At 31.0% G+C, this 5,381-nt stretch overlaps 1 non-coding gene across 1 annotated transcript; it reads right to left on the bottom strand.

Moving 5' to 3' along the window:
* Positions 1-542: 542 nt before the first annotated feature.
* Positions 543-644, bottom strand: LOC124898998. The gene has a single exon (XR_007056138.1). It is a non-coding gene; the product is annotated as a U6 spliceosomal RNA (small nuclear RNA).
* Positions 645-5,381: the final 4,737 nt, after the last annotated feature.

The raw sequence follows: 5,381 nt of genomic DNA, 5'->3' as shown, positions 1-5,381 counted from the left end.
TTTTCATACAACTTGTTTTATCTTGTAAGAATAATATAATACCCACTATTATTCGAGTGGCGCATTAATAGTCACTATTATTATTTTATTTATTTTTTAAACGTTAATTGATAATAACAAAGATAACTGTCCATTAAAAACTCATCTTTATTATAATTCATGAAACTTTATGGTTAGTAACTCAATCATGATTTTCAATAAAGGTAGAGATTAAGCCAGGATGGGAATACGGGTATGAAAGAATCCAACAACTTTAATTTAAACCATATATTTGTTGAGAAATTCACTAATTATGTAATTAAATATTATAAACTTTGGACCCATAATATGTAAGTATTATAACTAAAATGAGATTTAATTACACCACGCATAAACAAAAGACAATGACAGAAATTAACTTATATGCATGTCTTAATCCATCCGTTTCACTTGTCTTTATCATCAATGCTCAATAAAAAGCATGAATAACAAAAATAATTTCGGTTTCTACTACTTTAAAGTCAGATTTTTGGGCACACATGTTTACGCCTTTCCTTAAAAAAAATAATACGGATCATTTATCCTTTCGTGAGTATCATCGCTGCAAGAGTCATGCTAACCTTATCTGTATCATTCCAATTTTACTATTCACACGTGCTTCATTCAAAAGCACTTGTGGAACGTGATTCGAAACTCGATGGATTATACGGATCTGCTCCATCATCCTTTTCCATTTAAATAAAGTTTGATCAACCTGTAACGTGTGCCTAATCTATACAAATTGCGCTCTTACCGTTAAACCAAAGGCCTTCAGCTTTGGCAAGTAGTTTGTAGTTTTGCAAAATTGCAAGAAAGTTCACATCAAATCATGACTTGTGTTTCAGTCCAAAAGTAAAGAGACAAGCACAAAAGCTAAGAAGAAAGAAGCAACATGTGTATGAATATAAAAAAGGAAATAACAACTATATTTGCAATAGATTTAAAGTTATTAACTTTATATATTCAAAGGGTAAAATGATTCTTTTCACAATAAGTGCAATTTACCCTGTTATATCAATTGGGAGAAACTGTTAATATAGACTTGCTTTTTACATGAAATTAATTTCAAGTATTTTAGTTACTTCTTATTTTCGTTTAAGTTTATCTGTCAATTGTTTGCTTGTTGTATGAGAAAAAGCATAGGTATATACAGTTGAAGCCAACTCTTATGATGTGAACTTTCAAGAAAGACTATCAAACATCCTATGGTCACAATATTTACCGTACCACATACTTTTCTTCACAAACCATCAATTTTTTTTTGGATATAATTGGTCCTTTTGTTTTTGTACTCGAAGTTTTTGAGTGTTGTTAGTGGTTTTAAGTAGATTGTTGATGGTATTAATTTATATTTAAGTTTAGGGAGTGGGAGAAACGCGAAGAGCCAGAAACAGACATGAACATAACAGGGTTCTAGAAATTGTGAACTAACAATTTATATTTATATTGTTATTTATTATAATTTATATTTATATTATTTTTATATTATATTATATTATATTATATTACATTATATTAGTAGTTTTTTTAAAATACCTGGTTGGAATTAGTCCTTCTTGAATACAACTAACATCAGCACCACTATCAATCATAGCAACATTAGTGACAGAAAATTCCTTATTTATCAAAATAGTCCAATTTATATACCATTTATGAGCTGTAACTATTTGCATCATCCCCAAGAAATAATCCCTTTTCAAATCTTCTGTTGGACTAAGTTTATCAATTTCATCATTTTCAGAGTATTCCAAATCCTTATCTTTTCCTTTTGAGGTAAAAGAAGTTTCTGAGATTTCAATAATCTTTTCTTCAATTTTCGAAATTCTATGATCGGAGATCATCTGATTTTGTTTTAAGGAAACAATTTCCCTCTTCAATTGTTCAACTTCGATTTTTAAATCATTAAAGGTAGTATCTCTACCTGGGATTTTACTCAACGCAAGACGTCGATTAACTTCGGCTAAGGAATAAGACATGTAATGATTATCAAAAGAGTTATCTTTAGAAATACTAGTATTAGCAGAAGTTTTTTGAGTAGCAAAATTAAGAATTTTTTTCACCCAGATTAAGGATTTTTTTCACCCAGTTTTTCATAAGTAACTTCTTTTAGTAATTCGAGAACATTTTCACCAGTAAGAGTTTGAACATTTAAATCAAGATCTTCAAATTGCGCTTGAAGTTTATACATCATTTCATCACAATTGCAAACATCATTAGCACAGTCATTACATTTATTAACCTGATCGAGCTCACTATCAGAATTAGGTAATTCAAAATCATCTTCAGATGTAGAATCAGATTCGGAATCAGAGGTATATAATAAATTATAAACTTGGTCATGAACTTCTTCAGAAAGTCCTAAGGACTTGAGTTTTTGTAATTTGCAGTTTGGAGCTATATGACCATACTAGTTACACTTATAGCATTTAATTTTAGCTAATTCTCTTTTGGATCTATTTTTCGTGAATCTGGTAGACTTACGAAAGGATTTTCTAGTTTCATGTTCTTCCTTGGTTCTATGCCTAGAACGTTTATTTCTATAGGATTTATTAGGCTTGGAATATCTTTGGAATTTTCGTACGAAGGGTTTATCCATACCAAATTGCTCACAAAAGTCTACTAATTGGGATTTTTCTCTAAGTTTATCAAACTTAATTTGTTTAGCTAATTTCAACTCGTTGAAAAGGGCTAAGCCTTCTTGAGTACAAGCTACAATAAGCTGACCATAAGTTTTTTCTGAATACTGGACTTCTCCATAAGCTTTTCTAACTCTTTCAGCAAATAAAGGTGAAAGGCCATCAATGAATTTAGCTTTTCAATGGTCATACTTACTTTCGGGTAAATCCATAACCCTACTAAGAAAGGTATCTTTATACCATCTAAATTCGCCTAAGTGTTTACATTTTAAACCATTAAGAAGGGTCCTAATGTTTTCATACTGATTAGTAAATCTTCCTCCAAAATGTTCAATAATTGTAAGCATAAGGGTATAGACAGCATCTGAACGTCCTGCCCGAAGAGGTCGGCCTAGATTATCTTTCCCAGGTTTATCATTGGTGACATTAAAAATAGCCTCGCGTTTATCATTGTCCAAGAAATTATCCCACCAGCCTCAAAGTTGGCCAGTAAATCCCGCAACAATCATTTTATAAATTGTTGGGTCGGTGCGATTGGCCCAATTTTCTGGCGAAGCAGTGGCTGTGGCAATAGTAGCATACATGGACATACGATGGATAAGAATAGAGATTTGTCGGTCAGATAATCCGTCAATATTCCATTCATAAATGGCTTCTCCACTATAAGAAGTATTTGTCTGATTCCATTCCCTTTCTTCTATCAGAACATCTTGAGGAGTTGGGCATGGATAATATGCAGTAGACATACGAGGAATATCAGCGTATTTCTTTCCCGGTTGTTTCTTAATCATACCTTTTAGCTTATTTAGCTCGGAAGAGATTACTTCTCTAGTATTTTGAGTAGACTCAATATTATCAGCAAAATTAGACTCAAGATTTTGTACAAAATCATCAGAAATATTAAGAGGTTGAATGTTTAAACGAGAGAATTTTTTATCTAAGAGTTTCTCTAATTGGTCTAATTGAGAAACTTTTTCAAATCCTTCTATTTCAGGAGGTCTTTGAATACATGGTTTTGATAAAATATATCCTTCTTCATCAATGATTTTGGAAGTAGAAGGAATGTTAGAGGAATTCATCTGGGTGCTAAGTTTGTTAACTAACTCAATTAATTCGTCAATTTTTTTATCAAGAGAGGAGATGTGTTCTCCTAAAACCTTAACATAAAGACTCAAATAATTATTTTGGGCGATAAGGTTATTTATTTTAGAAACAGTAATTTTTCCCACATCTTCACTGACAAACTTTTGAAAAGCAGAAAAAGTCATGCCAGTATTATTGGGCAATATAAAGGAAGACTGAGGAGGATAGTGTGCTTGAGTAACTGTGCCATCAGAATTTTGATAAGATCTTTTGATTATTTTGACATATGACGGTAAATATGCAGACATGAACCATGGTACAAAGAAAATAATTTTATTATGTAAAGCACAAATTTCATAGAATTCTTCTGAAATATTTCGTAATTCATTAGGAGTATAGGTTTCAAAAAACCATGTCCTAAAGGTTTTTCATTTTTCAAAAAAAAATTCTTTCTAAATATATTTTCTTGCCTGAGAACCAGGACTAAAATCAATAAGTTGTGTCATCATGGTTAACAGAATTGATGTCAAAATCCATTTCAGATGGGGTAGGATTTTCATTATCAAAATCTTGAACTATATTAGTTTTTGAGTTGATTTTTATCTTTGCTACACCTTTAGGTGTAGTATGCGAATCTACAGAATTAATAGTATGCAAAGATGCCGCTCGATTCCTAGCTGGACCATACTAAGGTTCTATAGGAGAAATATGATGAATAGAAGGAAGTCTTCGTGGTATTGAGAAAGAATTTCTATAGACTGGGGGATTACTATCAAATTGTAGATAAATTCGTCCATCTGGATTTTGACTTACTTGAGTTAACTCTGAATTAGTCACATCGTCCGCAAATTATTTTGGGGAAGTGACTAAATTTAAAATCCATGTTTGGGGGAAATCAATTTCATCCCATCTAATAGGTCTTCGGGTAGTGACCCTAGATTTTATAAAATTAGTTTCAATAAGCATAGTGCAATTAGAATTATCATCAATTAACTTACATCGAGGATTTAGAGTTGATAATAATCGATAGTATATGTGGTAAGATAATCCTATTAGTTCAGATCCAGGGGCATAATCATATCCATGAGTTTTCACATTTAAGGTTAAAGCATGAAGAATATTTACATCAGTTAGAGATAATTGTAAATTTGGCTGAGTATTAAAATATATAGGACCATAAGCAAGAGTAGATTCAATAGATCCCATTAAGGATTTTCGAAAATTTAGATTTCTAGCATCACGCAAAGCAGCTAAAAATGTTTCAGGGAGACCCTTTAGGGTTAAAGGTTGAAAGACAATTTGTACTAAGCCAATATGCATATAATTATAATTACGGTTAAAAATATCAATATCATGCTTATTTAGGAGTTGAATAGTCTGTTCATCAGCATTTAAAGCAAGACATTGTTCAGTTGTTTTAATAATTTGTTTATATTTTATTTTATCAAAAAATCCATATTCATATATGGTTTTTAATTCAAGTTTTGAAATTGTCCATTTATTCAGTAGATCCATATCTTGAGGTAAATCTACCTCTTCGAGTTTTGTACTTTTAGTACTAACTTCTCCCATATCCATAGTTATAAAAGTCTTATATCTATGCTAAAAATCTTCACCTCACTTAACATATTTACTATGAAAATT

Source organism: Capsicum annuum, chromosome 5 (genome assembly GCF_002878395.1).
Source record: "Capsicum annuum cultivar UCD-10X-F1 chromosome 5, UCD10Xv1.1, whole genome shotgun sequence".
NCBI lineage: Eukaryota > Viridiplantae > Streptophyta > Magnoliopsida > Solanales > Solanaceae > Capsicum > Capsicum annuum.
Note: the sequence above shows the minus strand (reverse complement) of the source record. Positions and strands in the feature narration are given on the sequence as shown.